Source organism: Puma concolor, chromosome A2 (genome assembly GCF_028749965.1).
Source record: "Puma concolor isolate L17-30 chromosome A2, mPumCon1.1.hap2, whole genome shotgun sequence".
Classification (NCBI taxonomy): domain Eukaryota; kingdom Metazoa; phylum Chordata; class Mammalia; order Carnivora; family Felidae; genus Puma; species Puma concolor.
This window is the reverse complement of record NC_141668.1, coordinates 93330054-93347178: the sequence shown is the minus strand read 5'-3', so window position 1 is coordinate 93347178 and position 17125 is coordinate 93330054. Positions and strand designations below refer to the sequence as shown.

The 17125-nt window shown below is 43.8% G+C and overlaps 1 long non-coding RNA gene across 1 annotated transcript; it reads left to right on the top strand.

Annotated features, from left to right (window-relative positions):
- Nucleotides 1-26: 26 nt before the first annotated feature.
- On the top strand, nucleotides 27-13048 carry LOC147583329 (uncharacterized). Its single transcript, XR_015248098.1, has 2 exons — nucleotides 27-165; nucleotides 12672-13048. It is a non-coding gene; the product is annotated as an uncharacterized LOC147583329 (long non-coding RNA).
- The last annotated feature ends 4077 nt before the right edge of the window (nucleotides 13049-17125 follow it).

The window sequence follows — 17125 nt, the reverse complement described above, 5'->3', positions numbered from 1 at the left end:
CATAGTTCGGGGAGAGAAAGGACACGCGAAGAGCTTCCAGGTCGAGGTTACTAAGACTCTTCCCCTCGTGCTTCACGAGAAAGTAGCCTTTAACTGTGGAAAGGCGACCGACGGGAACGGGGGAGGGGGAGAGCGGTAGCAGCCGGAGGCATAAGCTCGCGGCAGGTAAGGCGGCCGCCCGCCCCCGGGGAGCGCTGCCTTCTGGGACTTGTAGTGCGCTGGGGCCCCGGGGCCGGGCAGGCTCACTGCGCAGGCTCGGCCGTTGGGCTGGCCCCACCCCGGCGGGCGGAGTAACGGTTTGGAATCCCCCTGAGTGCGCGAGCGCTGGTCTCCTGCACCCGGGGTAGGGAAAGTGTAAACACGCGCGCTCCGGAAGGCGTCCTCCAGTGGGAGGTTGCCCAGGGCATGGTCGAGCTACGAGAGAAGAGAAAGGCTCTCTGCGTATTGTCTAAATTTTGCTTTGTCCTGACCAGCTACGCAGAGCCAACTTGGTATATACCCCCGTTCCCACCAATTAAGTTTCTGATCGTTGAAACACAAAATGCTTGGCTAGCACTCGTTTGTGTGTTTTTTGTTTTGTTTTGTTTTAGAGCAAACGGTTGTGGCGCTGGGAGCCCCCCCGACCACCTAAGGACTGGGCTTAAGGCCGGGTGGCGGGCGAGTGCCCCGCAGCTGCCGCTTCCCTGGGGGACACCGGCTGTAAAGTGCGACGCGGAGCCGGGGGGACGGGACGGACGCGGCGTGAGGTGGAGGGAGCGGCGGAGCTGGCCGGAAGGGAGAGGTTGAAAAGGAAAGGCCTAAAATGAGGAAGAGAGAGCACAACAGGCAGTACCTAGTTCCAGTTCTTGGTCCCCGGGGGTTGTGGCTGCGGCTGCCTTCATCGTCCTCAACCAAAACAAAGGAAAGTGCCACAGAGTGGTTCCTGGGGACCTTCAGTGCGGTCTCCACCTCGCCGACTTGGCTCATTTGTGTCCACTCCCTTCTCCAGCCCTCTACACTTGATGCTCTCGGATGAGTAGAAAGGAGCACAATTAGTGGAAAACACGAGCTTGGGAGCCTAGGGATTTGGGTTCTATTCCTGTCGTCCCCTGGTGACGACATCAGTACCTTGGGTTGTTCACGCTTTCGGTGCCAGAGTTCCTGGATCAATAGGAGATTACTATATTGCCCTCTGACAGAGATGTTGTCACGGTGCCGAATTCTGGATTAAGTATGTGCAGCGATGCGTTGTATCTGTAGTTAGGCAGTAACAGCTTGGAGTCATAAAGATCAGCACTATGAGTGCTCTGTGCTGATCTGGGGAGTGTTGTACTGGGGTCTTTAAAAAGACTGCCCCGCTACACCTGAAGCTTTATGAACAAGTTTTTAGGTACAATTACAACCAAGGACCATTGTGAATCAGAATCACCCCTGCTTTTGTTGACATGTAGATTTCTGTATTAGTAAGTGGTTTCCAAGATGCTTTCAATTGCTGGGCTTATTTTTTGTTTTGGAGGTTTGGAGGAAGGAAGCTTAACCATACCTTCCCACTTCTCTAAATACAGTGCTGATACGATGGGTCATTTCTCACCTATTTGAGGTATAGAAGAAGGTAGTTTTCACCTAGGAAGCGCTCTTTTTATTTTTTTTTTCTCTCATATTTAGCCTGTCAGCCATACTTCAGATTAATGCAAATCCAGGTTCATAATGATATTATTGGTGTCTGCTGATGCTCATGTTTAAAGAATTAGAGCAAAAAAGCATATTTAAGAATTAGAGCAAAAAAGAGGCTTCAAAGTATATTTTACATAGTTTAGTCTGTAAATCAGAAGTTGTGTCTTCATTCTTATGGTGCATGAAGTTATGAAAATTTACTGACAGGACACTCTTTTATTAGATTTCCTGTTGATAAAATGTTAGGTAAAGATCTGTCGAATTATTTGACATGTGTTGCTTTCATGCATTGCTTGCAGCATCTGTGTTCTATATTCATTACCCCCTTAGCTGTAGCTGCCTCATTTTACCAGGGCAGTAGCAGTGTGACAAATTTATCTCTTCACATAAACTGATAAGTGAAACTGTACTTACACTTTTATTACTGCCCTCTGGTATCCATTGTTGGTGATCTCTGTGCTATAACCAGTCACAATTTCTTTAAAAGCTGACATTCTTTTTTTTTTTTTTTAAGTTTACTTATTTATTTATTTTGAGAGAGACAGTGTGAGTGGGGGAGGAAGAGAGAGAGAATCCCAAGTAGGCTTTCTGCTGCCAGCTGAGAGCCCAACCGCAGGGCTTGAACCCACAAAACCGCAAGTTCGTGACCTGAGCCGAAACCAAGAGGCTCAACTGAGCCACCCAGACGCCCCTAAAAGTCGACATTCTTATTAGTATCCCCTCCATGTGCCTTCTATGTAATAATCTATCATTATGTTGATTGTTACTTAATCAACTTTTATAAAATGGAGAACATTAAATAAAAATAAAATTAGCATGATTTGAAAACAAAAAAAGCCGACATTCATATTCACTTTGTAGCATGGTGTTGCCCTAAGGTTTATAAAAACAAAACATCATAGTAATGGGTGATCTAAAGCGCTGAGGTGCGGATATTCATCTTACGGACAAACTGTCTGCCAGCCCATCATTTATAAGCTGATGTTTTTAAGATGTTTTAATAGCCTGTCATTTATATAGCACTTAGTTTATGCTAAGAGAAAAGTACAGTGGGTAGCAGAGAGCTTGTTTCCCAGGAGCTTGTCTGAGACTCCTCAATACCAGGTCAGGATGTCTCCTTAATGCTCCTTCAGTAATATCACCCTGTTGTGCCTAACACTGCAAAGGGCAAGAACTGTATTAAATAATGGTCCCTACAACGACTACACTGGCTAGCATTTATAGAAATAATTAAAAACACACGACTACACTGGCTAGCATTTATAGAAATAATTAAAAACACGTATAATTTAAGTGTTTGGAGGGAATGCAGTGCTGCATACATTCAGAGAAAATAATGAGCAGTAGGACCAAGGGTAGTTAGGTAGACTCTGGAGGGATTTAAGCTGAGCCTTGATGAATGAGGAGGATTTGGAGAGTAGGACAGCAATAAGGCATATGAAACAGGTGAGAGCGAGGGCACAGATAGAGAATTATTGTAACTTCTGTAGAGGACAGCGATCAGCTTGACTTGTGTTGTTGGTCCTCGTTTGAGAGTACTGAAAAAGAAAATTAGGTGTGCTTACGCAGAACCTTGAGATGATTCCAGAGTAACAGTTAAGAAAGCACACCTAGGCTGGCTGGCTCAGTTGGTGGAGCGTGTGACTCTTGTTCTTGGGGTCATGAGTTCAAGTCCCACCTGTGGTGTGGCGTTTACTTAATTTTTTTTAATAAAAAAAAGGCACATAAACAAAACCTAACATGGTATATCATTCATATAAGCAACATAGTTCAGCAAGATACATTTGAAAACAATGATCAGAACTTAAATTTTTTGGGGGGGCGGGGTGGGCAGGGGAGTGAATCAATACTATTGCCTGTAAGAGAAGAACAGTTCGCTAGGGCGCCTGGCTGGCTTGCTCGGTGGAGCATGCAGCTCTTGATCTCAAAGTTGTAGGTTTGAGACCCATACTGGGCATAGAGATTCCTTAAAAACAAAATCTTAAAGAGAACAGTTGACCAAGTAGCCAGCCAGAGACTCCTATGATGTCCAAATTGCTAGTAAGTATGAATGGACTGTTAAGAATTGATCAGGATAGTGTCCACTATACATCAACAAGTTGGATCAGCAGAAGTAGACGGGAAAGGCAGTAGAATATAGTGATTGGCTAGATGAACTTGAGCGTTAACAGCCGGGGGTTCTAAGTCCAGAGCCGTCATTTCCCAGCTGTGAGACTTCACGCAGATTACCTAATCTTTGTGGCTGATTTCCTTCCTTTGTGGAATGGGGATGATGATAGCACCTATCTTTCGAGTTGTGAGAACTAAATGTTTTGACCTATCTGGAGCACTTAGTACCCCCTGGCACACAATAGGCCGTCACGAAATAGTAGTTCTTATTACTGGGGTAGTTAGCAAGAGTCATTGCTTCTTGAGGTGATAGTAAAGATTAAATGAGACAATACTTAGCATAGCAGCTGACACATTATTAAATGAATATTAAATGTTAGCTACAATTTTATTATTACCTATTAAAATGGTTGGCGATAGGTTTCGAAGATAGAGTTCCTAGGGCAGATTTGCACCTATCAGCATACTGATACACACACAAAGCAAAACTGATGTTTAGCTAAGACTCTGACTTCTCTATATTGGAAGCAGTTTAATTAAATCGGGTTAGTAACCTTAATTCTAGCCCCACACAGTCCCAGCTTCCTCCTCTCCCTACGGGCTCTTGGAACTGAACCCTAATTACCATATTACCCCAGGCAAGCCTTATCAAATATGGCAGCTGGCTTTCCAAACACCATCAAAAACTGAGAAAGAGACAGATTCAGGGAATAAGAAGGAAGTAAAGACTTAACAAGGACTAAATATTGCTGATTGAAGGCATTTCTCCACTGTCATTCTGGAAATATATATACCCATTCAGAGAGGAGTACTTTAATCTAAAGAAGTCCTGCAGCCTCTCTCTTCTGAGAAGGCACATTTTGTACTCGGTAACCTTTGAGCTAGATGGACCTACTCCTCCCTCCAGAGCCTCTGCTAAGAGATAATTGCCTTTTGTCCTCTACATTTCTGTTCAACTTACTCTTGAAAGAATGCTTAGGATATTAACACTGCTTGATAGCTGTGCCATGTTTTTAAGCAAGCAGTCTGTGATAACTGTTTCCTAGACTTGAGAAAGCTGTCATCTCAGGGTTCCCTGACCCTAAGCCCAGCTGCCACTCCATCCCAGTTAGAAAAGGATTTCAGGTTTCCCTGGTATACATGGTTTGTAAATAGGCCCTGTTACTGTTTAAACAAGAGTCTGTCGCTATCAGAAATGTACTTTACATCATAGCACAGTACATAAACAAGCTCACCTGCATATCACACACGTAAACGTTATAAGTAACTATATGCAGTTCCCTGTGCTGTTTGTTTTCTCTTCTGTCCCTTTAAAAAAAAAATGCTGGTTATGACTCACTAAAATGTCTAAAAGTGCACTAATGACTTGGAATTTAAGTTGGAAACCACTGCTTTATAGCTCCCATGGTGTTTTGAAGAATTTATGCTATTCTAGAAACGTCTGAGAGGAAGGATAAATCTTAACCCCAGGAGGACTTAATTCTTGTGTGGCTGTGCAGAGGGGTGAGGAGGAAGAAGATAGATATCCAAGACCAAAGAATGCCAGGAAGCTCAAGAACAAGGCTATTGGGAATTTCTTTCCTGTAACTGGTAATAGCTACCTCCTCAGAACTGGGCCCCTCCGTGAACAAAAACAATTTCATGACAGTAGATTTAACACCCACTTATACCTCAGTTGAGGAAAACGCCGGGCGTAGATTTAGAATTCTTACTCCTACATTAAAACCTACCTACCCATCAAGGTTCTTGCTCGTATGCCACTTTCTTCATCAAGCCTTCTCTGACATTCTTGCCACAGGTAATATATATAGTAGAGAAAGTGAATGAGCTTTGGAATCAGGCAGAATTGGGTCCAAGTCTCAACTCTCCCTGTGTGATACTGGACAACTACTTAAGCTCAATATTGGTGTCACCGAAATGGGGATAATGATCATTTTTCTTGCAGAATTGTTTTGAAGATCAAAGGAGATAACATCTATGAAGGCTCTTTATGTTGCCTTTACTTACCAGACAACAGGCCTTCTCTAAGTGTTCATTTCCTTCATTCCTCTTGGTAATTACCGTCTCTTCAAAACATCCAGGAACTGTGTTTCTTCTAAGACCTCACTCTGCTTCGTACTATAGCAGCAGGCATATTTTATCTACCCTCCAGGGACAGGCTCCTTGAGGATAGGGTCCATCGGTTATCTATATCTGCACATAATACACAGTATTTAGCAGAAGGCACTTACGAAATATTTTTTGACTTACCAAAGAATATCATCAAAGATAGTGTGGCCCTGTCAAAACAAAAACAAAACACCAAACATTTAGAAGTTCTGCACACAAATGTGGCAAACAACTAGATAAAAGCTTACAGTATAAAATAATTATGATAGGAGGGCACTGACCAGTAGGATTGTAAAGAATTTGTGACAGCTTATTATGACCGTATTCAGAGTTCATTCAATAAAATGAGCAGAGAACACTAATGCCAGAAGACAACAGCCCAGGTCTTCAAACATGAAGAAACTCAAACAGCACTACATGCCTGAGTTTTTCCTGAGTGACAAACTATGTGTAAGTGTGTGTTTATACGTATCAACGTATACAACCACGAAGTCCGGCCAATTAGGAGGGAAATTAAATTTAAAACTAAGAAAGTGAATAATTTTGGTAAATAATTTATTCAGCAAGTATTTATTTGGGTCAGACGCTCTTCTAGTTGCTTTGAATGTATCAGAGAACGTGGGGCACCTGGCTGGCTCAGTCAGCAGAGTGTGTGACGCTTGATCTTGAGGTTGGGATTTGAGCCCCACACTGGATGTCGAGATGACTTAAAAGTAAACTCTTTAATTAAAAAAAAGGAATCAACAGTGAACAAAGTAAGTAAGCCTACTTGCCTGTGTGAAACCCAATTCCAAGTGAAATAGGAATTAATGATTTGAACATGTATCTTCACCAATACTAAGCAACTATGGAAATTATGGTTACAGAATAGAATACGAATGTTATAAACCTGAGCAAAATAAACATAACTGAAAAATTGTGAAGAGGTCACAGAAAGCATGTGAATACTAGTTTTCATGAATTGTCTACTTTAACTGTCTAAAATTGAAAAGTAGTTAAAAATATTAAGCCTAACAACTCCAACTTCTGACAGCTTTTCAGAATTTCCTTTCTTAACCTAGAAAAAGCTTTTAGAACACAACACCCTTCACGTTAAAGGAAAAAGTTTTCTACTTCATGTTCTTTTGTTGCATCAAATTCAAGTAAAATTCATTAAAATTAGAATATTTTCATTAAAAATGGCATCTATTATAGAGCAGTCAGGATCTAACCAGAAACTGCTTCGAGTATTTTCAGTGAGGGAATTTAGCGCAAGGAATTGATTATACAGGTAAAGGAAAATCTAAGAAGCTAAATACGACCAATGAGATAATCCGGTGATTAGTATAAGAGCCAGAAGCCACTGAGGGTAGGCTGAGGGGACAAGGGGAGAAAGCAGCGTTACCTGAATCGTAGAAAGCTAGAAAAAACACAGCCGCTGTCAAGAATAGAGCCCTCACTTCCCTCTTTCTTGTGCCCTCTAGTCTCCCAACAGTCTTTCATTAATTGACCCCAGCCAGATGTTAGCCAACATAGGAGCCCGGGATATGCAGCCTGGTAGGGTCAAAACCCCTGTGCTGATAGAGAAGGCAAGGAACAGTCACACAGGCCCTGCATTGAATATAGAGTACCATTTATTTTTATAAAAGCATTGCTACCTATCTCCCCGTAGAGATGTATAGATAGCTACATGTGCTGTTTACCTAGTAGCAATAACAGTTATTTATGGATAGACTGATTTTGAGTGATTCTGGCAACTTCATATTTTTCTGCACTGAGAATTTTTTTAGGTTGGATTTTTAAAAATTTTCATCCACATTTTGATGAGCCGAACCATCAATGAACATCGGTTTAAAACTATGGTAAATTTAGGCAGAGTTCTAGAATTATGTGTTTTCCAGTATTCTCACCATGTAATAATATGTCAGTTTCTGCAACTTATAAGCTTTTTTTTTTAATGTTTGTTTATTTATTTAGAGTGGGAGAGAGAGTGTGTGCACGAGCAGGGGAGGGGCAGAGAGAGAGAGGAGGAGAGAGACAATCTCAAGCAGGCTCTGCACTGCCAGCACAGAGCCCCAAGCAGGGCTCGAATCCATGAACCATGAGATCATGAGCTGAGCTGAAACCAAGAGTCAGAGACTTGACTGAGCCACCCAGGCATCTCAACTGATAAGCTTTCAGATTCTACTCAGGTGAGAAGCCTAAATTAAATCTGAGGCCAGTTAAGTATGCATTGTATTTTTGTAACAGCATTTCCCCCATTTCACTGGCAAATATTTTTGTATATCCCAAAGAGTTAACATGGTCACAATGCTATTATCACATTGTCTCTTCAAAAAGTCAGTGTCATTGGGGGGAAATGTGTAGGAGGGCTTTTCAGATTAATAAGACTAAAGAGCTGAACCAACTAAATGCAATGCTTAAAGCTTCATTTGATCCAGTGGAACTAGAATGTATTATACTAAGCAAAATAAGTCAGAGAAAGACATATCATATGATTTCAATCATATGTGGAATTTAAGAAAAAAAACAGATGAACAAGGGGAAGAGAAGGAAAAATGAGACAAAAACAGAGAGGGAAGCAAACCATAAAACTCTTAATACAGAACCAACTGAGGGTTGCTAGAGGGGAGGTGGGTAGAGCGATTAAATAGGTGATGGGCATTAAGGAAGACACTTGTGATGAGCACTGGGTGTTCTATGTAAGTGATGAATCACTAATTCTACTCCTGAAGCCATTATTACACTATATGTTAACTAACTGGGATTTAAATTTAAAAAAATATTTTTTAAAAATCTTCATTTGATCCAAATTCAGAGGGGAACAGGTATAAAAGATATTGGGGAAATTTCAATATGACTTGGCTGAAAGATGACATAAGGGAATTATTTTCTTAAGTGTAATAATGATGTTTTGGTTAGGAGATGTATGCTGACAGGGATAGGATACCATGATGTCCACAAGTTACTTTGAAAAGAAGTATGTAGGGGCGCCTGGGTGGCGCAGTCGGTTAAGCGTCCGACTTCAGCCAGGTCACGATCTCGCGGTCCATGAGTTCGAGCCCCGCGTCAGGCTCTGGGCTGATGGCTCGGAGCCTGGAGCCTGTTTCTGATTCTGTGTCTCCCTCTCTCTCTGCCCCTCCCCCGTTCATGCTCTGTCTCTCTCCCAAAAATAAATAAAAACGTTGAAAAAAAAAATTTGAAAAGAAGTATGTAGCTAGGTAGGCATGTAGACGTATAGATATGGCAAATGTGGTAATTAATGAATCTAAGTGATATACTGTTGTGTTCTTTCAACTTTTCTGGTGTTTAAAATATTATATAATGAAAAGTTAGAAAAAAAATGAGACAGACTCATTTGCAATAAAAACAAATGTAAGCAATAAAAGCAATTAAAATAATATCTGGTGTTAGGGACTGAATGTTTGTATTCCCCACCCCAGATTCAAATGTTGAAGCTCTAACCCCCCAGTGTGTTGGTGTTTGGAGGTAAAGCCTTTGGGAGGTAATCAGGATTAGATGAGGTCATGAGAGTGGGGCCCTTATGATGGGATCAGTATCTTTACAAGAAGAATCCCCAGAGAGTGTGTTCCTTCCCTCGTCACACACATACACCAGTGAAAGGCGACGTGAGCCCACAGTGAGAGGGAAGCCAGGAAGAGGGCTCTCACCAGGGCCTGACCATGCTGGCATGCTGATCTCAGACTTCCAGAACAGTGAAGAAATAAATTTCTGTTGTTTAAGCCAGCCAGTCTGCCGTGTTTTGTTACGGCAGCCCCAGCTGACGAGTGTAGATTTAGGTATCAGGACGTGGGTGCTGCTATAACAGATACCTAAACGTGCGGAAGTGGCTTTGGCAGCTTTAGAAGAACTTGGAAGTGCACAGTAGACACATGGACGCTAAGGGCAGTTCTGGTGAGGTCGCAGACAAATGAACGTGTTATTGGAGGAATATGTTTACAGGAGAAAAGGCAATCCTTTGTAAAGTGACAGTTTGGCTACACTGTAGTTGGGTGTTTTGTAGAAGGTGGAACTTGCAAGTGATGAGACCGGGTAGTTAGCTCAGGAGATCCCCAAGCAGCTATGAAAGGAGCAGCTTGCTTCTTCCTGACTGCTCCTAGTGACGTGCAAAATGAGAGAGATGGAGTCGTTAGGCAAAAGGGAACCAGAAAAGGAAGACTTGGGAAGCTCTCAGCCTGTCCGTGTTGTGTAAAATGAGAACTGGTTTTGAAGTGATCACTAAAGGTGCGGCTGAACAGCCGTTAGATACAGATCATCGGTACAACAGTTTATGGACTTAGCCATCTCAACGAAGCCACACGTAGAGATGGGATTGTACCAGCCGAGGCTCTGCTGGCGTGAGCGGAAGGGAAGGTAGAAGACAAGATGGAATGAGGGGTGGCTGTCGGGCTTCTTGGATTTACAGCACGAGACCATGGAGCCATTTGGCCGTGGATGTGTGTGCTGTCCTTCCAAGAACAGGGAAGAAGGACCGCACAGGGGATTTCAGAGATCATTAAGGCTGCTGCTCCACAGGCGAGGCCTCGTTTTCAAAGGGCGGGACCGCTCAGCAGTGCTGCATGGACAGTGCCATCACGGAGAGCCACGTGGGCAGGGCTGCTCCGTGGCGGGGGGGGGAGGGGAAGGGGGCAGTGATACGGTGACACTGCCACCTCAGTGGACCTGGAGGGCGGGCAGAGCATTGAGCCAAAGTCGATTATTCTCCAGCTTTAAGAGCTAATGGAGTTTGCCTGGCTAAGTTTTGGGCTTGCTTGAGACCCATCACCCCTTCCTTCTTTCCTGTTTCTCCCTCTGGAAATGGGAATGTCTGTCCTCTGCCCGTCCCCCATTGTGTTTTGGAAGCGCGTGACTTGTCTGGTTTCCCGTGTTCACAGCCAGAGAGGAATGTCACCTCAGGATGAATCCTATCTAGAGGCTCACGCCTACCTGATCTAGATGATATTGGGATGCAACTCTGGGCTTTAGACTTCAGAGCTGACAGAATGAGACAGGATTTGAGAGTTGTTGGGATGGAATAAATGTATTTTGCATGTGACAAGGATGTGGATTTTGGTGGTCCAGTGGCAGAATGTTATGGACTGAATATCTGTGCCCTCTCCAAAGTCATACTGAACTCCTATCCTCCAGTGCGATGGAGGTGGGGCCTTTGAAGGGTAGTTAGGATTAGATTGAGGTCCTAAGGGTAGGGCCCTGGTGATGGGATTAGTAACCTTATATGAAGAGACAGCAGAGAACTTGCTCTCTTTCTCTCCTGGTACACGCACTCAGGAAAGGCTCTGTGAGCCGGAAAGAGAGCTCTCACTGGAACCCAACCAACCTGCACCCAGTTCTAGGACCTCTAGCGTCCAGAACTGTGAGGAAATGAATTCTGCTGTGTAAGCCATAGTGTTTTATCATGGCAGCCCCAGCTGACGAAGACATCTGGAAATGACCTAACTTTTCCGAGTTAACACAGAAAAGCCCTGACGGCACCATAAGGTCTGCTTCACAGAAAAAGTCCTCATGAGTGCATCGGACTTCTCACTGAGATGCTAGAGAGTGATACACTCTTCCCTTGTCAGGAATAAAGACACCAGGTTGTCGGTGTCTGAGCTTTCTGATTTGATGTGTGGGGAGGGAGACTATCCATCCTTCTTCACCCTACTTTAGTTGTCCCACTTGCTGCGAATATTTGCTTCTCTCTCATGATGAAAGGCAATAAAAATGATGGCTTGGTCTGCCTGCATCGTGGACACCAGAGGAATTTAGGACCCAGAAGAATGAATCCTGTCTGCCCAGTGGCCCATGCCGGACGTTTCTTTGGCCCCTTCTTAATGCCTCAAGGGACAATGGAGCTACTTCCTTGGAATGTGTTAGTACCTAACAAAGTACTACGTACCTAAGTCTTCAGCCACCTCCTAGGTGCTACCCCACACCATCAACATCACCTCCCAATATATACACACATTGTACTGAAATCTCTTGTTAATAGAATTTACTTGGTGTTTGGCTCAGTTGTTAAGGGCTTGGACTCGGGAATTGTAGCTCTGCCATTTACTTCCTGAGAGGCAACTCTCAAGTTTTCCTGGTCTCAGTTTCTGTATTTTGCAAAATGGGAATAGTTGTTCCCTCCTCTTAGTTGTGTTTTGGAGATTAAATGAGCCGATGAATTTAAATAGATGAGCATCACCTCTAACACCATGCCTAACAAATAATAGAAAACTTACCAAGTGTTGGGCCTCCCGGGTGGCTCAGTTAAGCGTCTGACTCTTGATCTCAGCTCAGGTCTTGATCTCAGGATTGTGAGTTCAAGCCTGCATTGGGCTCTGCACCGGATGTGGAGCCCTACATTCAAAACACAAAAAACAAAAACAAAACAAAACTTGGTGTTAGCCCCCTTCATCTTCATCACTACCTTTGCCAGGTAGATAAAAATCCTAGACTCTAAGCTGTTTGGGAGATGATGTCCACTAGGTGGCACCAACCACAGGTAAATAAAATCTCCCACATAACACTATTTCGTAAGTTCGGAAGTCCCGTGAGGAGACCAATAAAACTGTAGTGGTGATAAGGCGATGTACATATATAGATGTAAATGCAGTTTGGCCCCCAAACTAAGTGTTTGACTCATAATAATGTCCTGAAGCAATTGTCTAAAACCAGTACAAGTCAAATCGTTTTGGTTTGATTCCCTGACCGCAGGAGATTCTGATGCTGGGGATCAGCAGAGAAACTTTGAAAAACCCTCCTATTCTGTTTCCAGGTACAGTGGAGTGACGCTTGGTCAGGTTTAGGTAACAAGTGGGGCTTTTGTTTTGCAGACCTCTGTTCCTCCAGCTCTTGTTCTGCTGAGGTGACATGATCGGAGGACCCTGCGGAAGGCCAGAGACTGCGCTGTGGGAGGGACCTTCTGCAAGGACGGAGAAGGGAAATGACAGAAATGACATGGGGACAGCAACTTGGTTGGAAGTACGGAAGTGTTCAAATGGGGTTTTAGCAGATTTTTCTATGTGATAAGGAATATCAGTAGTGCTTTTGCAATGAGATCTGCTTTTCTGACATCTGAGAAAATGACCTCAAGGTACAGCAAGAACAAAATGGCCTGGACATTTGAGTTACAACACTTTTTTACTTTCTTGTCATTCTTTTCTATTATCCCTAAGCCTTCAAATAAAATGTTTCAGATTTCTTAGTTATATTTTGGGGAAAAAGGGAGAGGTTTGTGTCCATCTTCGGAATTTTTAGCCCAGTTGGAACTGAGCTACAGAAGTAGGGTGCTAAGAGTTTGTGAGATGTGAGGGCACTCCATGAGGATCCTCACCTGTACTCAGAGACAGCAGATAAAAGCCTGGAATCCCTACAGTTCCACGGGATGCAAGAGTTTGTCATTTGGGTATCAAAGAGCAGGACAATCCCAGACAACTGGCCATGGTAATACACTAGGCCGGTGGAAAACCTCGGGGCTGCAGGTGGATCCAGAACAGGGAGGAGTTGACAGATGACGCATAAGTGGGCAGAAGCGAAGAGGGTCTGTAAACAAATGTGGAACCAAATTAAATTGGGGAAGAGGGCAAGTTGAAAAGAGCAGTTTGGAAAGGTCACGCTTCAGCTCTTTGCGTTTGGAAAGATGATAGAGGCCACTGGCGGGCCCCCAACCCGTCCTTCGTTTCTGTCCCAGGGGAAAGGGAATTCCTGGTTCTATACATGCCAGATCTCCTCTTGTCCACACACCATCAGCTGTCGTTTCTGAGCCCCCTCAGTTCTTTCTTTGCTGGCTCTGTTCTCTACACATACAAAAGATGTTAAAGTCTCTACCTTTTTAAAAATTTTTTTTTAACGTTTATTTTTTGAGACAGAGAGAGACAGAGCATGAATGGGGAGGGTCAGAGAGAGAGGGAGACAGGATCCGAAACAGGCTCCAGGCTCTGAACTGTCAGCACAGAGCCTGACACGGGGCTCGAAGCCACGGACCGCGAGATCATGACCTGAGCCGAAGTCGGACGCTTAACCGACTGAGCCACCCAGGCGCCCCATTAAAGTCTCTACCTGTTAAAACAAAACAAAAACTCTTGTCATTTTGCACCTCCTAGTTTACCGTCTTGTTTTCTTCCCTTTGCTGCCAGCCTCTAGAAAGAGCAGTCTCCCCGGTTCCACTTACTGTTCCTTCCCTGCACTGTGGCCATTTCGCCAACACCTGACTGCAAATGCTCCCTCTGAGATTACCAGTGAACTTCATGTCAAAATCACCAGGGAGTTTTCAGCCTGAATCGAACTAAGCTATCCACAGTATTTGCAACTTTGTTTATTTATTGTATAAATAATGAAATAATATATGTTATATAATTATACATATAGCATAAATAAAATAATTTATGTCAGATTGTGTAAATACAACTTCAGTAATTATTGAGCACCTACTATGTGTTTGGCACCATTCTAGGCCCTGTGATGTATAGATAGACGAGGTCCTGTCTCAAGGGGGTACCCAGGTTGTAACATCATAGTTGTCTGTCCCGGGGCCATGTCAAGGGGGATGGTGAGCCCATGACTTTGAGGTGCCAAACTTTGACTAACTCCTCTGCTTGCTTCACAATCTGAATTTCAGACTGCTTGCTCAAATGTTATTTTCATCATATCGACAACTCTCTTACCAACACACTATCATACAATTGGTGAAAATGTGATACTTTGGAAGGAAATCACCACCACTTACGCTTGCCAATCCACATCCCTTCCCCCAGCTAAGCTTTCCTATATCTTCCAGTAGCTTGCTTTGTGTTGGGGCTGGGGACTCACAGTATACATTATACATCTAATTAATAATTAGAATTGTAAATGCTATAGCATTGCTTGGCCTTTTCTAAGATCAAGTGTTGAATTGTAAATGCTGCGAAGGAAACAGCAGGGCAGTGTGACGTGAGGCGCTGCTATAATCTGAATGTTCACGTCCCCCCCCCCAAATTCACATGTTGAAATCCTAACCCCCAAGGTGACGGTGTTAGGAGATGGGACCTTTGGGAGGCGACAAGGTCTGAGGGCAGAGCCCTCACGAATGGGAGTAGTGCCCTTAATCCAAGACCCCACAAAGATCCCTTGCCCCCGTCCACCATGTAAACACACAATGAAAAGCCACTAGAGTACGTTAAGTGCTAACAGCTCTAAATCAACGGAGAGACAGGAGTGGAGATACGGAAGGCGCAGGGATCCATCGCCCTGGTCGGAGGAGTTTGCTCTTACAAGTTCAGAAGAAAGACACGTACCCTTTCAAGCTCTTCCCCTTAGGTGTAAGAACATCACTCTTGATTCTTCCCTTCTTCTACGGTTGTGTCTTGTCTCCTTTTCAGACCCCTCTTTAATTTTGGTCGGCGGCAGGGTTCTGTCCACAACTGTCTGAATTGTCCTCTGCATCCTCCTTAGATCATCTTCTCCCCAAGCACACCAGCCTAGACCCCTGTCCTGGACTTCCCACTCTCAGACCCAAATATACATAGATATTTTTTAAATCTCCCAAACTCTTTTTCGTTTGTTTATTTTTGTTTCTTTTGAGAGGGAGATACAGAGCAAGCAGGGAGGGGCAGAGAGAGAGAGGGAGACAGAATCCCAAGCAGGCTCTGCCCCATTAGCACAGAGCTGATGCGGGGCTCAAACTCATGAACCATGAGATCATGACCTGAGCAGGAATCAAGAGCCAGACATCCCACTGAGTGAGCCACCCAGGCGCCCCAAAATCTCCCCAAATTCCATCCCTAGCCCAGATCTGTCCTCTGACATTTTCTTTTAGCTGCTTATTTGACACCCGCTTGGATAGAGGCATCTTGAATTTAATGTGTCCAATATTGGAATTTTTCAGTCATCCCTACACACACACACACACACACACACACACACACACACAAAACACAGCACTGACAGGGAGGGAGGGGGAACGTGCTCATTGATGGACCATGTTTCAACTCTCTTCATAACCTGTACCCCATTCCTTTTTTTTAAAGTAATGTCTACACCCCCAATAGGGCTCAAACTCATGACCCCGAGATCAAGACTCATATGCTCTACCAACTAAGCCAGCCAGGAGCCCCCTTTTTTTATGTATCCCATTCTTTGATACAAACTTTGGAAGTTTTTTCATTCTTTTTTTAAATTTTTTAATGTTTATTTATTTTTGACAGAGAGAGAGAGAGAGAGAGAGAGAGAGAGAGAGAGCATGAGCGGGGGAGGGGCAGAGAGAGAGAGGGAGTTGCAGAATCCGAAACAGGCTCCAGGCTCTGAGCTGTCAGCACAGAGCCCAGCACGGGGCTCGAACTCACAGAGTGCAAGATCATGACCTAAGCTGAGGTCAGACGCTCAACCAACTGAGCCACCCAGGTGCCCCAGAAGTTTTTCATTCTTATGTAAAGTATCATAGTGACAGCACTAGTGCTTTACTAATAAGTGTGTTTCTAGCTCTCCTTGCTTTCCTAGACATTCGGGAGAATTATATTTATCCATCTCTTTGAAGGGAGACTGGGTGATGGCAGTTACTCTGGCCACCGGAATATGAGGGGAAATTACACATCTCGCATGTGGGTGGAAATATTTAGGAACAGGTGCACAATTTCTCTTTGCTGTTTTTCTTTCTCTTTTTCTTTTTTTTTTTTCCCCCTTTCTTTGTCCCAAAGTTATCATGTGTTGAGATACAGATCCCTAAGATCAAAGCAGCCTGGAATGCTGAGCCATCACGTGCAGGAAAATTGCCCAGAGAGTCATTTGGACCTGTAGCAAACTTTGAGCAAGGAAAAAAGCAAAAACGAAAACAAAAAAATCTCTGTTATATAAGTCACCGAGTTTTTTGCTATTTTTAGTTCTGAGGTGTGTGCATGTTGTGTGTGTTGTTTAGGTTACGGCTGGATAATCGAACCTATCCTGATGATATAAAGGCTATGCAAATGCATGTTGCAGACAAATCTCTTCCAGCCCCTGCTTCCAATTTGCTAACCACCCCTAAGCCTCTCCTAATAGAAATTCTGCAACTGTCCGTGCCCCCAAACTGTCCCTCTTCACCTCTCTCCAATATCATTTATCATCACCATCCACTTAGTTGCAGGGATTATCTTAATGCCTCCCCCTTCTTCACTCCCACAGTCTGATCACCGAGTTTCTTGAAGTGTGTCTGAAATTTGTTCTGGACATCTGGAGTAGCCTTCCTGTTCCTGCTCCTGGTCTTGGGATATATGTGATACTGTCAAACTCAGAAGTTAATAAAAGGTCCACAGTAAAACTGCCTCACACCCTTGTC